Here is an 8634-nt window from a genome sequence, read left to right on the forward strand (position 1 = left end):
ATTCACGACAAGTAAGACCATCAACTCTTCAGAAACTGGTAAAGAAATATGAAGGGTCGGGAGATCCATACGACCATGTAGCAGCTTTTAGGCAAGCAGTTCGAGCTGAGCAAGTAGCTGATAAGCATACTCAAATTGAAGGATTTGGACTCACTCTTGAAGGAAAAGCCCTGGCTTGGTTTCAGGCATTAGAGGCTTCAGACAAAACTTCTTTACGAGTTTTGGAAGAGAGATTCATTGCAGCTTTTTCCTTGATGGGAATTCAACATGACACGGTAGCACACATCTACTCTTTCAAGCAAGGTGAGAATGAGAGTGTTAGAGACTGTGTAAATAGAATGAAGCAGTACATTAATCGTTGCCCAGAAGATGAGAAACCCGCCCAAAGTCGATTAATTTCTCTCTTCTTAAAAGGCCTCAAAAATTCGACACTGCATACACATCTCTATGCGAAGAAGCATACAAGTTTCAATGAGTGTTGCCATGATGCTATGGATTTCACCGATAACTTCAAATTCCAAGATGGTTCTGGCCCGGAGGAGAAACCTAGAAATCAATGGGGTGATGACCAAAGTTCAGGGTCTAGCGCGCTAGTAAATCCAGACCAGATAGCTAACCTAGTACTACGGAGATTGGGACAGACCTATCGTCCACCCATGCAGCCACAACAACAGCAGCAGAGAATGAGGAGTGTGCTTCCTACAGGTCCTCATCTTTGTGGAGCATGTGGCGGTGACCATAAAACAGAGGATTGTAATACCTTTTCTCCTCTAGTCACAAACCAACCCACAAAAAAGTGGTGCCAAGCCTGTGCTTGGAACTTTACTCATACCACACAGGAATGTACTCGCATTGCGAGAATGAGACAGGAACGTGAGCAGCCGAGAGGTGGAGTGGCTCCACAAATGTATCAACAGTATACTAGTTTTGAACGTAAGCCACCGATGACACAAGAACAAGCACGACCTGTTCTTGGTGCTCAACCTCCTGCTCCAGGGACTGCTCCTGTGAGGGTTGTCGACTACGACAATTCAAATATGTGTAGAGAATTGGTAAACCCAGGCTATGTGGAAGAAGAATATGTATCATATTCATCCAAAGAAAATATCTTTGAAAGTCCCGCATACCCAAGCCAAGCACTGGCCAGGGGAACAAAACTCTTTAATGTTGCTAGGCGGCTACCAACCTAGGACTCTAGGCCCCTCAGGTCAATGGCAGCCAAGGAAAGTAGAGACCAAACCAATGGGCCCCTGTTATGAGTGCGGAGAACCCCATTGGGCTCGTGATTGTCCACATCGCTCAAGGCAAGCATCTCGGTCAAATACAACAGTACAACAGTTTCCATCGATTGAAAGATATTGTCTAGGGTGTTGTGTAGAACACTTCCCAAAAGACTGTCTGCTGAAACCACATGAGGAAGGCACCTCTCAACCAAAGGTTTCACTCAACCTTGTAGGCACAGTTCCATCGCCACCTTCATCTGAGAATGAGGATGTCGTGCCACTTAGAGTCATGACTAGATCACAAACACGAAATGCAGAAATGTAAACTGATGAGACACCTCGAACTAGGGACGCAAAGACAAATCTAGTGGACAAAACCCTACAGTCCAGTAGAAAAAAGACCACTAGGAGGAAGAAGAACCGAAACAAACAAACTAAAAGTACATCCATTAGTTCTCAGGAGACCTCTAAACAAAACATAAAGGATAAAACTTTTACATCCCAGGAAGTGCGTGAGGAACATCAACCTCAACCTGAGCCTAGTGTTAAACAAGATGAGGCTAGTACGACTGAGGTTAGTTCTGGGGGTTCTGTTTTTGTGGATAAAGTGAATGAGACTCTAGAGGCCATCATTGATGCTCATAGAAGTCGCATTGCAGCTTTATCTGAGCTACCCAAAAAGCTTCAAGAATACCCAAACCCTCGTGAGGAGAAGATCAATTTAGCTGTACATCAGCAACTCATTAGGGAAGCTCAGTCAATACTTGAGGGACCACCACCACCTATTCCTCGTGGCCCAGCCTCTCTTAAGCCAACATTAGAAACCATACCAGAAGTGTCATCAAGTCGGGAAATGAAAAGTGAGCTCATTTCACAAGCTCAGAGCGAAAGGTCTGCACCAATTGACACTCCATTAAAAGATGACATTCTGCCATCACCTACCTAGCCTTGTCTTCCCATGCAATGATGAAGTTATTGATGCTAATGAGGACATGGCAAATGAAATGTGGGCCGCAGTAACTGAGAAAATTAATGAGAGCATGTCTTCTGTTAGTTCGCCTCCATTCTCTGAGGTGGATTTTACCAGGGGCACGGAAAACAAATTTAGACACCCAAGCATCCCGGAGGAAGTTCAAACAATTGTTTCTCCTAGAAGTAAGCATACAATGAAAACCTTACCATCATATCTGGGAGAATATGAGAACTGTTCTCAAACTTTGAGGATACCCTCCATGCATAAAAGGTTGACAAAGGAGAAAGATATGAGTATGGTGCAGGCTATTTTGTCAGCACCAGTGGCTTGTACCTTACCTTTGCTTGAGTTGATAAAGCTTAAACCTGAGTTGTGGAATGATATTGCCACATGTTTGTCAGAGCAGGTATTGCTACAAAAGGGTCACCATGAGTGTACTATACACTCTGAAACAAAGCATGTAATGCGAGTTCCTATCAACAAAGTAGGAAAATTTTGTGAAGACGATCAGGGAAATGCTACCCTCCCATTAGAAGTGCGAAAAGTATCTTCAACTGCAATACTTGATAGTGGCGCAGGAGTGGGCATTGTGACAAGGTCCATTTGGGAAAAGTGGGGCAAACCAGCTATTAGGAGTACAAGGATGCGCTTGCAGCTAGCAGATGGAAGCTTAGAACATCCCCTTGGGCTACTTGAGAACATATTGGTCACCACATGTGGGATTGAATATGAGCATACCTTTGCAGTAGTGGATTTTGGAAAGCATCCAAACTATGAAGTGATATTGGGAAGACCATTCATGCGACAATTTCAAATGATTCAAGATTGGGGATACAATTACTTGTACCTCCGACATGATTCTGTCATCACAAGGGTCAACCTAAGGAATCACTCATATCGTGATGTAACAAGGTCTCCAATAGATGAGTTTGATTCTGCTTCATCTGAGGGCTCAAGAGTTACATTGTCAGATGGGCGAGAAGATCTATGGATGTGTGGAGCCTCATGTAGGGATTTCAACACTGAGAGACTTAAGGGTAATCGAAGTGTATCAGATGAGGCATACATTCCACAACCCTTCCCTGAGCATTTAATTGATCCATTAGAATGGAGTCATGTCCTTGCAACATTATCGACATGTGCTTTACCAAAGCCAATTCAATTTTGTGACTCAGATGGATATGATATTATTCCTCTACGAATGGTACAAACACGTGCCCGTCTAGATGATTTGTACTATAGGGATACATCCACAACAGCTATGCATGTCGAGGAAGTCTCAGTAGAGGATTTGCCACTCGAATCTGCTAATGATGCTGATAAGGAAGATGGCTGGGACTCTGATTTCGATAATGAAGATACAACCCCTGAGGAAGAGTTAGGAAAGGCACGCCTACTCTTGAGAGGAAGGGAGGTTCAAGTAGAGATCCCTAGAGGTCGACCTAAACGAAAATGCTGTAAGAGCCATAAAAAAATCCGTAGACAAGATGAGCGTGAACAACGTGAGAGACTGCAGAAAGAAAAGGAGGAGTCTGAGAGTGAAAACTCTCGACCACCACCTCACTTCTCAGGAAAGAACGGATATCTATACTATGTCCAAGCACAAGACAGTATCAAAGACCAAGTCAAACGATCAGATGGATTCCAAGCAAGGGAAAAGCTAACAACTGTTAGCAAAAATCGTAAAAAGACGAGGAAACAAAAACCAAAACTCAAGTCTAAAACCGATTCAAAAAAGAGTGTGGGAAGTGCTAAGACAACGGTTGAACAAAAAAATCCGATGCAAGATAGCAAAGGAAAGCTCAAAACCGCATGGTCTTCAATAAGTGAAGACTCAAGTGGACAAGAGCAAGGTCTAAATGTTCCTCCCAATTTCACACAGTACACTCTTCAAGATCGGAAGATTGTTCTTCAACAGCCCATGCGACAAAAACCAAGCGTGCCAGGGGTTTCATACGATGGTCCAGAGGATGCAAAAAAGATTGATATTGCTAAGCCAGGAGAAGAGCCTCGCTATGTGTGGATTGCCACAGACTTGTCCTTAGATGAGGAGAAGTTATTAATACAAACCATAAAGGAGTATCACGATGTTTTTGCTTGGAGTTATAAAGACCTCAAAGGAGTTGATCCAAGCATATGTCAACATACAATACCATTGCGAGAGGATGCAAAACCCTCCAAGCAACGTCCTTATACTTACAATGAAAACTTTGCACGGAAGATAAAGGAAGAAATAGACAAGCTCTTAGAGGCAGAATTTATCTATGAGATTGAACACACTGAATGGGTCTCCCCTATTGTAGTGGTGCCCAAGAAAAATGGAAAACTTCGAGTATGTGTCAACCTCAAGAAGGTAAATGCAGCTACTGTGCGTGATCATTACCCACTTCCAATCACGGATCATGTTCTGGAACGAGTTGCAGGGAAAAAGGCATATAGTTTCTTGGATGGATTCTCCGGGTACAATCAAGTGTCAATTGATCCAAAGGATCAACACAAGACAGCCTTTGCTACTGAAGATGGCATCTTTGCCTATCGTGTTATGCCATTTGGTCTAACAAATGCGCCAGCAACCTTTCAGCGGTTAATGAGTCATGTATTCAAGGAGTACCTTAGGCAATTTCTTGAGATTTTCATGGATGATTTATGTGTTCACTCACAAGAGCGTGATGATCATATAGAACACCTGAGACTTGTGTTTCAAAAGTGTCAACTTTATCGTATATGCTTGAATCCTGACAAGTGCAAATTCATGGTAAGACAAGGAAAAATTTTGGGCCATATTGTTTCTCGCAACGGGATTTCAACAGATATGGATAAAATTGATGTCATTGTCTCATTACCTCGGCCTATCAACCCTAAAGGGGTACAAACATTCATGGGACATTGTGGCTATTACCGTAGATTCATCTACATGTATGCTGTCCTAGCCAGACCGTTATATGCTCTTCTTGTAAAGTTTAATTGGACGGATGAGTGTGAGGAATCCTTTGAAAAGTTGAAGCAAGCATTAGTGACTGCACCCATTTTACGGGCACCAGATTGGGACCAAATCTTTCATGTCCATATTGATGCTTCCAACTTTGCAATTGGATGTATTTTGGCTCAATCGGGTGAACACAATAAGGATTTCCCAATCTCATATGCTAGTCGACAGTTGAACAATGCTGAGAGGAATTACACCACAACAGAAAGAGAAGGATTGTCCATGATATATGCAGTGAAAAAGTTTCGCCATTACCTTTTGGCAAACAAATTCATATTTTTTGTGGACCATCAAGCATTGCTATATTTGGTGAATAAGCCATGTGCAACTGGAAGGATAGTAAGGTGGTTTATCATCCTTCTTGAGTTTGATTTTGAAGTTGCAGTTCGAAAAGGAACAACTCATCTAAGGGCAGATCATTTGTCTCGAATCACCTCTGGCGAAGCTCCTGTGGGTGTGGATGATGATATGTTAGATTCAACACTTTTCCTTGTAGAGACAGCTCCTAGATGGTCTGAATCCATTTTAGAAATTTTGACAAGTGGGCGAATACAACTAGCGGGTCCTAATGTGGACCTATGGCGACCATTCAAGTTAATTTCCGGGAGATTATATCGTCAGGGTAATGATGGAGTGTTGAGGCTTATACCTAACCCCGACCAATATGAGGAGATATTGGAATGGGCACATGAGGGTATAGATGGAATCCATGCATCAGCTACCACTTGTGTGCGACGTATATCTCAAGATGGGCAATGGTGGCCTACCATGCATGCAGATGCTGAAACATTTGTTCGCAACTGTGCTTCATGTAAAATATAGAAGCCAATTCATAATGTCACATTATTCCAAATTTCAACTACACCAAGTTGGAGTAAGTATATTGTGGACTATCTTCAGCATGGTCATACGGATCAAACAATTCCTAAACATCGAAAGCAGGCTATTAAGATTGAAGCGGCAAACTATATGATAATAGAGGGCCAACTCTACAAGAGGGGCAAGGATGGCAACTTACGCATGTGTGTATGTGAAGCTGACTATCTGAAAATCTTAACTCATGCACATGCAGGTGTTGGTGGTGGACACTTTTCTGGCAATACCACAGCTAAGTTGATTAGGTGGTCTGGGCTTTGGTGGCCAACCTTACAAATGGATGCCGAAGAATATGTGAAACGTTGTGACGATTGTCAAAGGACCAAACCTCCCATCACAAAGGATAACATGCCATTGCGGCCTATGTTAAGCACACGTGCTTTTGCTAAATGGGGTATTGATTTTGTCGGTCCCATTAAACCTCCAGCTCGTAACACGCATGCAGAATATATTATAGTCGCAACCGACTATTTGACTAAATGGGTAGAGGCAAAGGCAACAGTCAAAAATGATGCCAGAACCACAGCTAAGTTCTTGTATGAGTACGTGTTTACACGCTATGGCTTACCTATTGAGATTGTTAGTGATCAAGGTGTACACTTTGTAAATGAAGTCATAGAATTTTTGCTTCAAGAATTTATGGTAATTCACAAGCGTTCTGCACCCTATCATCCCCAGACCAATGGACAAGCCGAGAGTACTAATAAGATTCTCTGCACAGCACTCACAAAGATTGTTGAGGGACATAGGACTGATTGGGAGCAGAAGTTGCACTCAGTTATCTGGGCATATAGGACAGCCTATAAAACATCTGTGGTGGGCACAACCCCATTTGAACTTGCTTTTGGGCTAGATGCAATTCTTCCCATTGAATTTCTTGTACCTACTCTACGAGTAGCTAAACAGTTGGATTGGACTGGTCATGAGCTTTCACAACGCATTGACGAATTGGAAAAGCTTGATGAAACCCGCTTATTAGCGGTAATGGGGATGTATGCCGAGAAGAGGAGACAAAAGCAATGGTATGATAGAAATGTAACAACTGGCCGATTCAAAAAAGGAGACCTGGTGCTCTTATACACACTTAAGAAGCATAAGAGAAAGCTCAAGAAACGTGGCCTAGGACCGTTTGTGATTAATGAGCTTACTCCAAGTGGTGCTGTGCGTTTAGAGACACTAGAAGGTGAGCAAATGCCTAACTTCATTAATGGAAGTCGTCTCAAGAAATACAATGAACCATTAACTGAAGCCATGCTTCAACAGATGCATGCTGCACAAACACGGAAAAAAGCACTTGACCTACTTAAACGTCAGGCTCAAGAGGAGGCTAAAGCTAGAGTTGCAAAAACCAAGGAGCGTCGCAAAGCTTCTATGTTAGCCATACAGTTGGCTACTGATGAGCCATATGTCGAACCATTCAATCTTCAATTGTTACTCGATGGGTCCCAAAACATGTTCTCAAAGCACAAGGCTATTATGAGGGTGCAACAGCAATTTGGCTTCCAAAATGCCATGCTTTGACAGGGGAAAAAGAGTGTTTCAGAAAGATTCCAAAAGCCACAATTGATTACCCATATCAGTGTGGGTGCAAAAGAAATCAACACAAACTCTTCAAGAAAGGAAAGGTGGCTGTGATAGCACCTACAAAACAACTTGTGTTGATCTTCCCAAAACATGTATTGAAACACCTGCTATTCCTATTTCTCCTTGTTACACAATTCAACCATCAACTTGTGTACCTACGAGTCCAAATGTGTCTCATTTGAGCATAGATTCTAGCATTTCAATGCCTAAAACCTCTTATCTTGCTCAAATTCCAAGACAATTGCTAAAGTGTCCACCTCTTAAAAAGGATATACCAAAAACTAAAGATAAGGCATTAACACTACAATTAAAGCTCTTTGGTAAATCAATGTTTGAATAATGTAGTTCCTTATGCCTTTAGAAGATGTGTTTTCTTTGAAATAATCTTGTTTTTGATTGGAATTGTCATGATGGATATGAGTGTTCTAAATTTCATTGTTCTACGTCCAGATAACTCCTAATGGATATTTGGCGAGATACATGTCCACCATGCATTGACCCCGATAGTACTCGACCAGATCATCGCGGGGGTTATAGTGCTCCTCCATTTCAAACACATTCTAGGTACTTCTATGCTCCCTTAGGTGAGAGTTGCTGTGGGCATCACTTTGTCACATTATTCTATCAACAGCATCACCCATTTCCACATTGTCAAGAGTGTGCACGGCTTGTATTAGAAGAAGCTTCACATATTTGTTGGATATGCCGCTCTTACTTTAGACGATATGGCACGGGCTTAATGAAGCAAATTGTGGGAGTTACACCCCAACGCCATAATCTTCTTAATGTGAGAATAAAAGAGAGGGGACCAAATCAACGACGATTACCTGAGGAGGTTCAAGCACAACAATGGAGGGATACAAGCCTAAATGACTTGCAACCACCGATCATGCAAGCCCTCCTTCCCCAAGCCCCTACATGTCAATATTGGATCAATATGAGTACCTACATTGCACAGTTCCAAAATCAAAACTGTCTGATTAACCTTCCCA

This window comes from Cibotium barometz, chromosome 20 (assembly GCF_041138505.1).
Source record: "Cibotium barometz isolate CiBa-2024 chromosome 20, ASM4113850v1, whole genome shotgun sequence".
Lineage (NCBI taxonomy): Eukaryota > Viridiplantae > Streptophyta > Polypodiopsida > Cyatheales > Cibotiaceae > Cibotium > Cibotium barometz.